Raw genomic sequence first — 15,672 nt, 5'->3', positions numbered from 1 at the left:
CACCTAAGGGGCGGTGTGAGGGGTGGGATGGTAGGTAGTATTGTGGCCACCTGAGGGGTAGTGTGAGGGATGGTAGGTAGTATTGTGGCCACCTGAGGGGTGGTGTGAGGGATGGAAGGTAGTATTGTGGCCACCTGAGGGGCGGTGTGAGGGGTGGGATGGTAGGTAGTATTGTGGCCACCTGAGGGGCGGTGTGAGGGATAGTAGGTAGTATTGTGGCCACCTGAGGGGCGGTGTGAGGGATGGTAGGTAGTATTGTGGCCACCTGAGGGGCGGTGTGAGGGATGGTAGGTAGTATTGTGGCCACCTGAGGGGCGGTGTGAGGGGTGGGATGGTAGGTAGTATTGTGGCCACCTGAGGGGTGGTGTGAGGGATGGGATGGTAGGTAGTATTGTGGCCACCTGACGGGCGGTGTGAGGGATGGTAGGTAGTATTGTGGCCACCTGAGGGGTGGTGTGAGGGATGGTAGGTAGTATTGTGGCCACCTGAGGGGCGGTGTGAGGGATGGTAGGTAGTATTGTGGCCACCTGAGGGGCGGTATGAGGGATGGTAGGTAGTATTGTGGCCACCTGAGGGGTGGTGTGAGGGGTGGTAGGTAGTATTGTGGCCACCTGAGGGGCGGTGTGAGGGGTGGGATGGTAGGTAGTATTGTGGCCACCTAAGGGGTGGTGTGAGGGGTGGTAGGTAGTATTGTGGCCACCTGAGGGGTGGTGCGAGGGATGGGATGGTAGGTATTATTGTGGCCACCTGAGGGGTGGTGTGAGGGGTGGGATGGTAGGTAGTATTGTGGCCACCTGAGGGGTGGTGTGAGGGGTGGTAGGTAGTATTGTGGCCACCTGAGGGGCGGTGTGAGGGATGGTAGGTAGTATTGTGGCCACCTGAGGGGCGGTGTGAGGGGTGGGATGGTAGGTAGTATTGTGGCCACCTGAGGGGTGGTGTGAGGGATGGTAGTTAGTATTGTGGCCACCTGAGGGGTGGTGTGAGGGGTGGGATGGTAGGTAGTATTGTGGCCACCTGAGGGGTGGTGTGAGGGATGGTAGGTAGTATTGTGGCCACCTGAGGGGCGGTGTGAGGGATGGTAGATAGTATTGTGGCCACCTGAGGGGCGGTGTGAGGGATGGTAGGTAGTATTGTGGCCACCTGAGGGGCGGTGTGAGGGGTGGGATTGTAGGTAGTATTGTGGCCACCTGAGGGGCGGTGTGAGGGGTGGGATGGTAGGTAGTATTGTGGCCACCTGAGGGGTGGTGTGAGGGGTGGGATGGTAGGTAGTATTGTGGCCACCTGAGGGGCGGTGTGAGGGATGGTAGGTAGTATTGTGGCCACCTGAGGGGCGGTGTGAGGGATGGTAGGTAGTATTGTGGCCACCTGAGGGGCGGTGTGAGGGGTGGGATGGTAGGTAGTATTGTGCCCACCTGAGGGGCGGTGTGACGGATGGTAGGTAGTATTGTGGCCACCTGAGGGGCGGTGTGAGGGATGGTAGGTAGTATTGTGGCCACCTGAGGGGCGGTGTGAGGGATGGGATGGTAGGTAGTATTGTGGCCACCTGAGGGGCGGTGTGAGGGGTGGGATGGTAGGTAGAATTGTGGCCACCTGAGGGGTGGTGTGAGGAATGGTTGGTAGTATTGTGGCCACCTGAGGGGTGGTGTGAGGGATGGTAGGTAGTATTGTGGCCACCTGAGGGGCGGTGTGAGGGATGGTAGGTAGTATTGTGGCCACCTGAGGGGCGGTGTGAGGGATGGTAGGTAGTATTGTGGCCACCTGAGGGGCGGTGTGAGGGATGGGATGGTAGGTAGTATTGTGGCCACCTGAGGGGTGGTGTGAGGGATGGTAGGTAGTATTGTGGCCACCTGAGGGGTGGTGTGAGGGATGGTAGGTAGTATTGTGGCCACCTGAGGGGCGGTGTGAGGGATGGTAGGTAGTATTGTGGCCACCTGAGGGGCGGTGTGAGGGATGGGATGGTAGGTAGTATTGTGGCCACCTGAGGGGTGGTGTGAGGGATGGTAGGTAGTATTGTGGCCACCTGAGGGGCGGTGTGAGGGATGGTAGGTAGTATTGTGGCCACCAGAGGGGTGGTGTGAGGGATGGTAGGTAGTATTGTGGCCACCTGAGGGGCGGTGTGAGGGATGGTAGGTAGTATTGTGGCCACCTGAGGAGCGGTGTGAGGGATGGGATGGTAGGTAGTATTGTGGCCACCTGAGGGGTGGTGTGAGGGGTGGTAGGTAGTATTTTGGCCACCTGAGGGGCGGTGTGAGGGAAGGTAGGTAGTATTGTGGCCACCTGAGGGGCGGTGTGAGGGGTGGGATGGTAGGTAGTATTGTGGCCACCTGAGGGGTGGTGTGAGGGATGGTAGATAGTATTGTGGCCACCTGAGGGGCGGTGTGAGGGATGGTAGGTAGTATTGTGGCCACCTGAGGGGCGGTGTGAGGGATGGTAGGTAGTATTGTGGCCACCTGAGGGGCGGTGTGAGGGATGGGATGGTAGGTAGTATTGTGGCCACCTGATGGGCGGTGTGAGGGGTGGTAGGTAGTATTGTGGCCACCTGAGGGGCGGTGTGAGGGGTGGGATGGTAGGTAGTATTGTGGCCACCTGAGGGGTGGTGTGAGGGATGGTAGGTAGTATTGTGGCCACCTGAGGGGCGGTGTGAGGGATGGTAGGTAGTATTGTGGCCACCTGAGGGGTGGTGTGAGGGATGGTAGGTAGTTTTGTGGCCACCTGAGGGGCGGTGTGAGGGGTGGGATGGTAGGTAGTATTGTGGCCACCTGAGGGGCGGTGTGAGGCATGGTAGGTAGTATTGTGGCCACCTGAGGGGCGGTGTGAGGGGTGGGATGGTAGGTAGTATTGTGGCCACCTGAGGGGTGGTGTGAGGGATGGGATGGTAGGTAGTATTGTGGCCACCTGAGGGGCGGTGTTAGGGATGGTAGGTAGTATTGTGGCCACCTGAGGGGTGGTGTGAGGGATGGGATGGTAGGTAGTATTGTGGCCACCTGAGGGGTGGTGTGAGGGATGGTAGGTAGTATTGTGGCCACCTGAGGGTCGGTGTGAGGGATGGTAGGTAGTATTGTGGCCACCTGAGGGGCGGTGTGAGGGATGGGATGGTAGGTAGTATTGTGGCCACCTGAGGGGTGGTGTGAGGGATGGGATGGTAGGTAGTATTGTGGCCACCTGAGGGGCAGTGTGAGGGATGGGATGGTAGGTAGTATTGTGACCACCTGAGTGGTGGTGTGAGGGATGGTAGGTAGTATTGTGGCCACCTGAGGGGCGGTGTGAGGGATGGTAGGTAGTATTGTGGCCACCTGAGGGGCGGTGTGAGGTATGGGATGGTAGGTAGTATTGTGGCCACCTGAGGGGTGGTGTGAGGGATGGTAGGTAGTATTGTGGCCACCTGAGGGGCGGTGTGAGGGATGGTAGGTAGTATTGTGGCTACCTGAGGGGCGGTGTGAGGGATGGTAGGTAGTATTGTGGCCACCTGAGGGGTGGTGTGAGGGATGGTAGGTAGTATTGTGGCCACCTGAGGGGCGGTGTGAGGGATGGTAGGTAGTATTGTGGCCACCTGAGGGGCGGTGTGAGGGATGGTAGGTAGTATTGTGGCCACCTGAGGGGTGGTGTGAGGGATGGGATGGTAGGTAGTATTGTGGCCACCTGAGGGGTGGTGTGAGGGATGGTAGGTAGTATTGTGGCCACCTGAGGGGCGGTGTGAGGGATGGGATGGTAGGTAGTATTGTGGCCACCTGAGGGGTGGTGTGAGGGATGATAGGTAGTATTGTGGCCACCTGAGGGGCGGTGTGAGGGATGGTAGGTAGTATTGTGGCCACCTGAGGGGTGGTATGAGGGATGGTAGGTAGTATTGTGGCCACCTGAGAGGTGGTGTGAGGGATGGTAGGTAGTATTGTGGCCACCTGAGGGGCGGTGTGAGGGATGGTAGGTAGTATTGTGGCCACCTGAGGGGCAGTGTGAGGGGTGGGATGGTAGATAGTATTGTGGCCACCTGAGGGGTGGTGTGAGGGATGGTAGGTAGTATTGTGGCCACCTGAGGGGCGGTGTGAGGGGTGGGATGGTAGGTAGTATTGTGGCCACCTGAGGAGTGGTGTGAGGGATGATAGGTAGTATTGTGGCCACCTGAGGGGCGGTGTGAGGGATGGTAGGTAGTATTGTGGCCACCTGAGGGGCGGTGTGAGGGATGGGATGGTAGGTAGTATTGTGGCCACCTGAGGGGCGGTGTGAGGGGTGGGATGGTAGGTAGTATTGTGGCCACCTGAGGGGCGGTGTGAGGGGTGGGATGGTAGGTAGTATTGTGGCCACCTGAGGGGCGGTGTGAGGGTTGGGATGGTAGGTAGTATTGTGGCCACCTGAGGGGCGGTGTGAGGGATGGTAGGTAGTATTGTGGCCACCTGAGGGGCGGTGTGAGGGGTGGGATGGTAGTTAGTATTGTGGCCACCTGAGGGGCGGTGTGAGGGGTGGGATGGTAGGTAGTATTGTGGCCACCTGAGGGGCGGTGTGAGGGGTGGGATGGTAGGTAGTATTGTGGCCACCTGAGGGGCGGTGTGAGGGATGGTAGGTAGTATTGTGGCCACCTGAGGGGCGGTGTGAGGGGTGGGATGGTAGGTAGTATTGTGGCCACCTGAGGGGCGGTGTGAGGGATGGTAGGTAGTATTGTGGCCACCTGAGGGGCGGTGTGAGGGGTGGGATGGTAGGTAGTATTGTGGCCACCTGAGGGGCGGTGTGAGGGATGGTAGGTAGTATTGTGGCCACCTGAGGGGCATTGTGAGGGGTGGGATGGTAGGTAGTATTGTGGCCACCTGAGGGGCGGTGTGAGGGGTGGGATGGTAGGTAGTATTGTGGCCACCTGAGGGGCGGTGTGAGCGGTGGGATGGTAGGTAGTATTGTGGCCACCTGAGGGGCGGTGTGAGGGATGGTAGGTAGTATTGTGGCCACCTGAGGGGTGGTGTGAGGGGTGGGATGGTAGGTAGTATTGTGGCCACCTGAGGGGCGGTGTGAGGGGTGGGATGGTAGGTAGTATTGTGGCCACCTGAGGGGTGGTGTGAGGGATGGTAGGTAGTATTGTGGCCACCTGAGGGGCGGTGTGAGGTGTGGGATGGTAGGTAGTATTGTGGCCACCTGAGGGGTGGTGTGAGGGATGGTAGGTAGTATTGTGGCCACCTGAGGGGTGGTGTGAGGGGTGGGATGGTAGGTAGTATTGTGGCCACCTGAGGGGCGGTGTGAGGGGTGGGATGGTAGGTAGTATTGTGGCCGCCTGAGGGGCGGTGTGAGGGATGGTAGGTAGTATTGTGGCCACCTGAGGGGCGGTGTGAGGGATGGTGGGTAGTATTGTGGCCACCTGAGGGGCGGTGTGAGGGGTGGGATGGTAGGTAGAATTGTGGCCACCTGAGGGGCGGTGTGAGGGATGGTAGGTAGTATTGTGGCCACCTGAGTTATGGTAGGTAGTATTGTGGCCACCTGAGGGGCGGTGTGAGGGATGGTAGGTAGTATTGTGGCCACCTGAGGGGCGGTGTGAGGGGTGGGATGGTAAGTAGTATTGTGGCCACCTGAGGGGTGGTGTGAGGGATGGTAGGTAGTATTGTGGCCACCTGAGGGGCGGTGTGAGGGGTGGGATGGTAGGTAGTATTGTGGCCACCTGAGGGGCGGTGTGAGGGATGGTAGGTAGTATTGTGGCCACCTGAGGGGTGGTGTGAGGGGTGGGATGGTAGGTAGTATTGTGGCCACCTGAGGGGCGGTGTGAGGGATGGTAGGTAGTATTGTGGCCACCTGAGGGGCGGTGTGAGGGATGGTAGGTAGTATTGTGGCCACCTGAGGGGCGGTGTGAGGGGTGGGATGGTAGGTAGTATTGTGGCCACCTGAGGGGTGGTGTGAGGGATGGTAGGTAGTATTGTGGCCACCTGAGGGGCGGTGTGAGGGGTGGGATGGTAGGTAGTATTGTGGCCACCTGAGGGGCGGTGTGAGGGATGGTAGGTAGTATTAAGGCCACCTGAGGGGTGGTGTGAGGGATGGTATGTAGTATTGTGGCCACCTGAGGGGCGGTGTGAGGGGTGGGATGGTAGGTAGTATTGTGGCCACCTGAGGGGCGGTGTGAGGGATGGTAGGTAGTATTGTGGCCACCTGAGGGGTGGTGTGAGGGATGGTAGGTAGTATTGTGGCCACCTGAGGGGTGGTGTGAGGGGTGGTAGGTAGTATTGTGGCCACCTGAGGGGCGGTGTGAGGGGTGGGATGGTAGGTAGTATTGTGGCCACCTGAGGGGCGGTGTGATTGATGGTAGGTAGTATTGTGGCCACCTGAGGGGTGGTGTGAGGGATGGTAGGTAGTATTGTGGCCACCTGAGGGGTGGTGTGAGGGATGGTAGGTAGTATTGTGGCCACCTGAGGGGTGGTGTGAGGGATGGTAGGTAGTATTGTGGCCACCTGAGGGGCGGTGTGAGGGATGGTAGGTAGTATTGTGGCCACCTGAGGGGTGGTGTGAGGGGTGGTAGGTAGTATTGTGGCTACCTGAGGGGTGGTGTGAGGGGTGGGATGGTAGGTAGTATTGTGGCTACCTGAGGGGTGGTGTGAGGGGTGGGATGGTAGGTAGTATTGTGGCTACCTGAGGGGTGGTGTGAGGGGTGGGATGGTAGGTAGTATTGTGGAAGGGGATCCAGTGGTGATGACATCTTGAAAACCCATTTGCCTATTACTTCCAAATTATGAAGGGTAGAATTTTGTTTGATAATTTTGTTGGCATCATTCAATAATATTTATCAAATAGTATAATTGTTTTTGTTTTTTTAATTTAGTTAAATAAAATATTTTAAAGGTTCAGTTGATCTCAAACTCGCCAGAAGTCCGAGGTCAACTTTTTGATCCCAGGGGTCTTTTTGACACCGTGAATTGTTGTTCTCGTTTGGTTGGTGCTAACCCCCCCCCTCCCCCACCGACCATGAGGGGCACTTACCCCCCCCCAACCGACCATGAGGGGCACTTACCCCCCCCCCCCAACCGACCATGAGGGGCACTTACCCCCCCCCAACCGACCATGAGGGGCACTTACCCCCCCCAACCGACCATGAGGGGCACTTACCCCCCCCAACCGACCATGAGGGGCACTTACCCCCCCCAACCGACCATGAGGGGCACTTACTTCCCCCCACCCGACCATGAGGGGGCACTTACCCCCCCCCAACCGACCATGAGGGGCACTTACCCCCCCCCCAACCGACCATGAGGGGCACTTACCCCCCCCCCCCCAACCGACCATGAGGGGCACTTACCCCCCCCAACCGACCATGAGGGGCACTTACCCCCCCCAACCGACCATGAGGGGCACTTACCCCCCCCCAACCGACCATGAGGGGCACTTACCCCCCCCCATCCGACCATGAGGGGCACTTAACCCCCCCCCCCAACCGACCATGAGGGGCACTTACCCCCCCCCCAACCGACCATGAGGGGCACTTACCCCCCCCCAACCGACCATGAGGGGCACTTACCCCCCCCCCAACCGACCATGAGGGGCACTTACCCCCCCCCCCCAACCGACCATGAGGGGCACTTACCCCCCCCCCCAACCGACCATGAGGGGCACTTACCCCCCCCCCCCCCCCCCAACCGACCATGAGGGGCACTTACCCCTCCCCCCAACCGACCATGAGGGGCACTTATTCCACAGCAACCACTGTAGGTAATTATCAGAGGCAAGCCTCATGTAATTAACACCCGTAAGGCCTTCAATCTCGGAGACACTGACAGGTTGTTTTCCATATAAAGATGTATATATTTTAATTATGTTTGTTAATAAAATAATTGTTATTGATGAGGAAGGTAAACATTGCTTGAGGCGTCTCAATGTTTGGGTTCTCCCTCGTACTAAGGAAATGCTAATGTTTTAAAAATATATCATTAAATATTAAGTTGGATGACTTGTGTTCCGACCTTCGTATCCTTTCTCCTCCACAACCAAACTATTTCATTCATTTTTATTCTTTTTAACATTTTATTAATTATCTCTGTACAAATATTTTCTTTGCAAAATATTAATTCTGTTGCTTCTTTACATTCTTATCACGAAAGTCTATTCCAGTTGTTGTGTGAGCAGTCTTATCTGTGTCCACGCTTGTTGTGTGAGCAGTCTTATCTGTGTCCACGCTTGGTCTGCTCTCATCCTCCCCCTGCTGCTGCTCCCCCTGCTGCTGCTGCCCCTGCTGTTGCTGCTGCTCCCCCTGTTGCTGCTGCTGCTGCTCCCCCTACTCTTGCTGCTCCTGCTCCCCCTACTGCTGCTGCTCCCCCTGCTGCTGCTGCTGCTCCCCCTGCTGCTGCTGCTTCCCCTGCTGCTGCTGCTCCCCCTGCTGCTGCTGCTGCTGCTGCTGCTCCTGCTGCTCCCCCTGCTGCTCCCCCTGCTGCTGCTGCTGCTTCTGCTGCTCCTGCTGCTCCCCCTGCTGCTCCCCCTGCTGCTGCTGCTGCTGCTCTCCCTGCTGTTGCTGCTCCCCCTGCTGCTCCTGCTCCCCCTACTGCTGCTGCTCCACCCTTGCTGCTGCTGCTGCTGCTCCCCCTGCTGCTGCTGCTGCTCCCCCTGCTGCTGCTGCTGCCCCTGCTGCTGCTGCTGCTGCTGCTGCTGCTGCTGCTGCTGCTGCTGCTCCCCCTGCTGCTGCTGCTCCCCCTGCTGCTGCTGCTGCCCCTGCTGCTGCTGCTGCTGCTCCCCCTGCTGCTGCTGCTGCTCCACCCTTGCTGCTGCTGCTGCTGCTCCCCCTGCTGCTGCTGCTGCTCCCCCTGCTGCTGCTGCTGCCCCTGCTGCTGCTGCTGCTCCCCCTGCTGCTGCTCCTGCTCCCCCTGCTGCTGCTGCTGCTCCCCCTGCTGATGCTGCTGCCCCTGCTGCTGCTGCTCCACCCTTGCTGCTGCTGCTTCTGCTCCCCCTCCTGCTGCTGCTCCCCATCCTGCTGCTGCTGCTCCTGCTGCTGCTGCTGCTATTGCTGCTGCTGCTGCTCCCCCTGCTGCTATTGCTGCTGCTGCTGCTGCTCCCCCTGCTGCTATTGCTGCTGCTGCTGCTGCCCCTGCTGCCCCTGCTGCCCCTGCTGCTGCTGCCCCTGCTGCTGCTGCTCCACCCTTGCTGCTGCTGCTCCTGCTCCCCCTCCTGCTGCTGCTGCTGCTGCTCCCCCTGCTGCTGCTGCTCCTGCTGCTGCTATTGCTGCTGCTGCTGCCCCTCCTGCTGCTGCTCCTGCTCCCCCTCCTACTGCTGCTGCTGCTGCTGCCCCTGCTGCTGCTGCTCCCCCTGCTGCTGCTGCCCCTCCTGCTGCTGCTCCTGCTCCCCCTCCTGCTGCTATTGCTGCTGCTGCCCCTGCTTCTCCCCCTGCTGCTGCTGCTGCTGATGCTGCCCCTGCTGCAGCTGCTGCTGCTGCTGCCCCTGCTGCTGCTGCTCCCCCTGCTGCTATTGCTGCTCCCCCTGCCCCTGCTGCTCCCCCTGCTGCTATTGCTGCTGCTATTGCTGCTGCTATTGCTGCTGCTATTGCTGCTGCTGCTGCCCCTGCTGCCCCTGCTGCTGCTGCTCCCCCTGCTGCTATTTCTGTTGCTGCTGCTGCTCCCCCTGCTGCTATTGCTGCTGCTGCTGCCCCTCCTGCTGCTGCTGCTGCTGCTCCCCCTGCTGCCATTGCTGCTGCTGCTGCTCCACCCTTGCTGCTGCTCCCCCTTGCTTTTGCTGCTGCTGCTCCTGCTCCCCCTCCTGCTGCTGCTACTTCTGCTGCCCCTACCGCTTCTGCCCCCCCCCCCCTGCGATTGCTCCTGCTCTCCCCCTACTCCAATGCTCTCCCCTTCTGCTCCTCCTGATCTACCCCCTCCTCCTCCTCCTCCTCCTCCTCCTCCTCCTCCTCCTGACAGTTCTCTTACCTTTTCCTAAGTGTTTATTTTCTTCTAAATGTATTAACCGCCTTGAGCCAAGTGTTTCACTCCGACAAATTTCAGCTGTGCATCTTTACTTGAGAATGCCATGTAATTTTGTTGCTGTAACAGAACATTTATCTCTGTTATCCAACTGTATTTGAGAGTTTGTCAGTGTAATCCTACTGTTGTGAGAGGACGTTTGTCAGTGTAATCCTACTGTTGTGAGAGGACGTTTGGTCTCAAAATGCCACTTGTATTGGAGAACGTTTAGAGTTACAAAGAAAACTAATCATTAAAATCGATGACTTTACATAAGAGATAAAGAGGGACAACAGATAAGAAAAGGGAATAGGATAACATGAGAGAGAGAGGGGGGGCCTGAGAGGAAGATAAAGAAGATGTAACTAGGAAATGTTGGATATGAAATTAGTGTTCGTATTGGATGAGAGAAGAAATGGGAGAATAATTACCTTCATAATTAGGGCGTGGGGGGGGGGGGGGGGGGAGCGAGAGTGGCTGGGATAGATAGGCAGGGATAGAGGAAGAGATGGTGGGATAGAGAGCAATGCTGGAATAGAGAGAGAGGGGGCTGGTAGAAAGGGGCAGATAGACTGGGATGGAGGTAGTGGGCCGGGAGAGTTAGGGATAGAGGAGCAGTGCTGGGATAGAATAAAATAGGTCGGAATAGAGGAGGAGAGGATGGGAAAGAAGAGATTACGATAGAGGAGGAGAGGATGGGATCATTGAAGGCTTGATTGTTGCGGAGAGGCTGGGATAGAGGCTCGGATAGAGAAAGACTGGAGTAAAGGGGATAGGATGAGAGTTTGGAATACAGGGAGAAATGAAGGGATAGAAGAAGCGCAGAAAGTAGGGAGGATAAAAGGACGGGAGAAACTGGCTGAGATTACGGGCTCACCATAGCCCGTGCTACATGGACACTTCATTCTGAGTACCTAATCTAAACCAACAACAACAACTTGCTGAAACCTATCAGGAGGTCGGATGGAAAAGTGAGATGAAATAGACCAAGGATGGAGGTGGGAAAAGGGTAGTTAAAACCAGAAATATCGAGAGAAGAATAGCAATGAGAGGAGGCCAGACTAAAGAAGAGGCGGTGAGTGTGTCTGGGTGTTCCCGGTACGTTATATACCACTCGGTACGTTATATACCACTCTCCGGTTCAGCCAGCCGGCCCAGTATACCAACCGGCTCTTTGCTTGCACCGGAGAGCCTGACACCCCCCCCCCCCCAAAGGGTATTACCTGGTGTTATGATCTCAGCCTGCAGGAGAAACGAGTCTCCCCTTGAGAGTTATTCAGCAAGCCTGACCTAACCAGAAGGTCTAGGATATATAGAGGCGATAACACAGATGTAAAATAGTTTGTTGGATTCAATGAACAGTTTAAGATTATGGGCAGTAAGTAAGGAAATAGATAAATGACTGGCTCGGAGATGTGGACATTTTGCTGGAGGCATGAGGCTCGCTTCTGGAGGGCTTTGACCTCACTTGAGGCCAGACATCGCAGGGGGAAAGCCGCGCTCCGTTGAGCTCCCACCAGAAGGGAACCCCTAGTGATATATCTCCAAGAGAAGAGAAGTGTGCAGACGTGCCAGCTGTAGAATCGAGCTGGGAACGTTGTGGTCTCAAGTCCTGGTCGACGAGGAGAGTATTAGTAGTAGGGATGACATGCCACAGACGATTTTTTTTTTTGGCAGAAAATCGTCTGTAGCATGTCAGGGTTTTCAGGTGAATTTGGGGAGTCACAGATTTAGGATTAAGGATTTCTTATGAGCGAGTAATTTCCGAGACTTCAGAAGTTTGTTAAGGTTTCTTATGATGAAGATAAGTTCATACGAGTTTGTTAAAGTTCTTATGGGAGAAATTCAAAATATCCCCTGTAGCATGTCAGGTTTTTCAGGAGAATTTGGGGAGTCACAGATTTGGAATTAAGGAATTCTTATGAGGAAAATAATTTCTGAGATTTTAGAAGTTTGTCAAGGTTTCTTATAATGAAAATAAGTAGGAAAATCTTAAAGAAAATATCGTGTTTGTGTCACAACATTTCCAGGCGAACTCTACGGACATATTTTGCCTGTTTTCAACTTCGGAAAAAGTTACCTGTGGCGTGTCAAGGTTTTGAGGTCCAAAAATCACGCGTGTGAGTCAGGGTTTTCAGGTTCCAAAATCACCTGTGTGAATCAAGGTTTTCAGGTGAATTTTGTCAGTCACAGATTTTAGAAGTTGTTAAAAGTTCTTATGCTGAAAATAATTTCCGAGACTTAGAAATTTGGTAAAGTTCTTATCATGAAATAATGTCATACGAGTTTTGTTAAAAGTTCTTATTTGTTTCTTACTTAGAAACTTGTATATTGCTATATATCTGATTCATTTCCCTCACCTTTCCCTCCCCCTGCATCCCCCGCTTGTACCTCACACCCCCTCCCTCCCCCCTTACCTCGCAATCTGTCGCCGCACCTGTGTTTACTTTTAGACCGTCAGCCAGACGCGGCCTTCAGGTTACCTCTTATCTTATCTTATCTTATCTTCTCCATAATATCTGGACCGTCCCTCTCTCTCTCTCTCTCTCTCTCTCTCTCTCTCTTCCTATTTCCTTACAGTTATTTTCAGAGTTTCAAATAATCATAGAAGTTTATTTATATGTTTATGACCGAATTTGTAAAAAGACAATTTTCAGAGAATATTGTCTTAGATGTTTTGTTAAGGAAAACAGACAACTTAGCCATAACATTTAGTTTTATATCCATTTACGGCTATTTCACCTGTAAAGACCATAACTGAACAGAGCCCAGTTATAGACAAAATTTCGTCAGAGACCATTTTATACATAAAAATGAACAGAGTCCACTTTGTGAGCAAAATTAGTCAGAGACAGTTTTTAGCTCAGAGACAGTTTTTAGCTCATATTTCATCAGAGTCCAATTATCAACAGAAATTCGCCAGAGTCTACTTTGAGAGCAAAATTAGTCAGAGACAGTTTTAAGCTCAAATTTCATCAGTCCTGTAATCTGTGAAAATTTGACAGAGTCCATTTTATACCCAATTTTCGTCAGACTCCAGTTTATGCTCAAATTCGCCAGAGTCTACTTTGTGCCAAATATTCAGAGTCCAGTTCTTGATCGAAATTAATCAGAGTCCAATTGAAGACCCAAATTTGACAGAGACCACATTTTCGCTACTAGCAGTCCAATCCCCCTGAAATTTTAAACAGTCATATTTCAGTCGTAGTAAAGTTACAGATCAAGTCAGTTACTGAGCTCCAGCTCTCGTCCCCCACCCTACTCCCCCCTCAAGTCTTTGTTAATATCCTATCAATTCCCCTGAAATTTTTACCCTTTGTATTTCAGGCATCGTAAATAAGATCAAAACAGTTAACGAGCTCCAGCTCTCGTCCCCACCTTAGTTCTCTCGCGTATCTTTGTAAATAACCCATCAATTTCCCTGAAATTTTTACCCTCTGTATTTCAGACATAGTAAATAAGATCAAAACAGTTAACGAGCTCCAGCTCTCGTCCCCACCTTAGTTCTCTCGTATATTTGTAAATAACCCATCAATTTCCCTGAAATTTTTACCCTTTGTATTTCAGACATAGTAAATATGATGTAAACAATTATAAAACTCTAGCTCTTGTCCTCTGTCCAAGTTCACTCCTGTAAATTCATTACTATCAGTCCAAATCCCCCAGAGATTTAAACACCCAACTACATTTTCAGACATAGTAAATAAAAACCAGTTCAGTTATCAAGTGTCAACTCTTATCCCCCAGCTTAGTTCATTTTGTACAAGTTCTTTATTTTCCAACTAAATCACCCTGAGATTTAAGATCACCTTATTTCTAACATAGTAAAATTAATCTGGACATTAGCCAAGCTCCATTTCCTCAGTCTTAGATCATCGAACATAATTATATCCGATCAAGTCCCTCTCCAGCCTATCTGTTTATCAGAGTAATCACCTTACCATTCTCATCCCCAACGTATCCAAACCTTCAATAATCATACTGTATTTGCATATTTTCTCTATATTCAGCTGTGTTCTTCACATTTTTTTCCATGTTTTCTGTGTTCATTCCATGTTCTACATATGTTCACAGCATGCTCAGTTCAATTTTTTCACCTGTTTTTCTCATTTTTTCTGTTTTCTACCATTTTCCCCGTATGTTCTCTATGTTCTTTGTCATGTTTTCATGTACATCATATGTTCTCTGTATAACTTTTATACTCAGTATTCATGTTCTCAATGTTCTTAGCTTGTTCTTCACATGTTCAGTGTTCATTCTTGTATTCCCTATGTTCCTTATCATGTCTTCATATTCTCTATAAGTTCATATTCCCTGCATGTTCACTCTATTCATCAACATTTTCTTACATGTTTTCTGTGTTCACCATATGTTCACTGTGTTCATTCCCCTACTAAACCTCAATTTTTTTTATGTTCTTTGTTTCTTTAAACCAATTTGTTTCTTCCATTCACTAACTAGTTCTTTGTCAAATAATATTATACCGCAATACAGTTCCCTCAACAATTTTAGTCACCAAGTTTTTATTTGCAAAACTATGTCAAAGTAATTCTCGTAGTCAACTTAATAGTTCTACCAACCCCGTTCTTAAACAAATCTACACTTTATTCAGTTCCAAATTTACAAAGACAAACCTTTCTTGTAACTTCTTAACTAAAAATCTTTCGCCAATCAACTAAAACATAGTCACTTTCCTCATTTCTCAACTAAACTTATTATCAAATCAACCAAAAATAGTCAGGATTATTCTCATTCAACACCGTTCTTAACTAAACCTATTCCCTAGTCATCAGAAAATAACCATGTTCTTCATGTTTCATTGTCATTTCATAACTAAAATTATCCATCAATCAACAGAAATAGTCTTGTTCATCATTTCGTAACAACCATTATGTTTTCGTCAAAGTAAGAAAAAATAACCAAAGATATCTTTCATCGCTGTTCTTAACTGACATTTATACTTTGGGGAGCACAAAAATAATCTCCCTCATCGTATTTTGTCTTTTTTGCTTAACTAAAAGTATTCATCAGTCAACTAAAAAAATTGTTACTTCATCATGTTTCCCTGTCATTTTCTTAACTGAAATATCACTTCTCTCATCTAAATAGTCATGTGTAGCCTCTTTCCAACATTGTTCTTAACTAAAGTAACCTTTCACTTCGCTAAAATAGTCATATTCATCATTGTTCCTAACTAAAATTACATGTCGTTAAGTAAGAAATATAGTCAAAGACACTCTTTGAGACATCAAGGAGTTACTCAAAGACGTCAAAGTTTATCTAAGACATCATCTTTCATCAAAAAGTATTTTCTCGTTCATCAAAGTTAATCTCAGAGTTAACAAAGGTAATCTCTAACTCACTCTCGTTCATCAAAGTTGCACTCAAAGACATCCTTTGAGACATCAAAGTTATTCTCAGAGACATAAAAGTTATTCTCTAAGTAACCTTTCGTTCATCAGAGAATCTTTCTAAGACATCTTTGTTCATTAAAGTTAATCTCAGAGACATCAAAAGTTAATCTAAGACATCCTTTGAGACATAAAAGTTATTCTCAGAGACATGAAAGTTATTCTCAGAGACATAAAAGTTATTCTCTAAGTAACCTTTCGTTCATCAGAGAAACTTTCTAAGACATCTTCGTTCATTAAAGTTAATCTCAGAGGCATAAAAGTCATTCTCAGAGCTATCAAACTTGTTCTCAAAGTCATCAAAGTTATTCCAAGACCCGTCAAAGTTAATCTAAGATATCATCTTTCATCAAAGATATTCTCTGTAA

Source organism: Procambarus clarkii, chromosome 23, assembly GCF_040958095.1.
Source record: "Procambarus clarkii isolate CNS0578487 chromosome 23, FALCON_Pclarkii_2.0, whole genome shotgun sequence".
Lineage (NCBI taxonomy): Eukaryota > Metazoa > Arthropoda > Malacostraca > Decapoda > Cambaridae > Procambarus > Procambarus clarkii.
Note: the sequence above shows the minus strand (reverse complement) of the source record.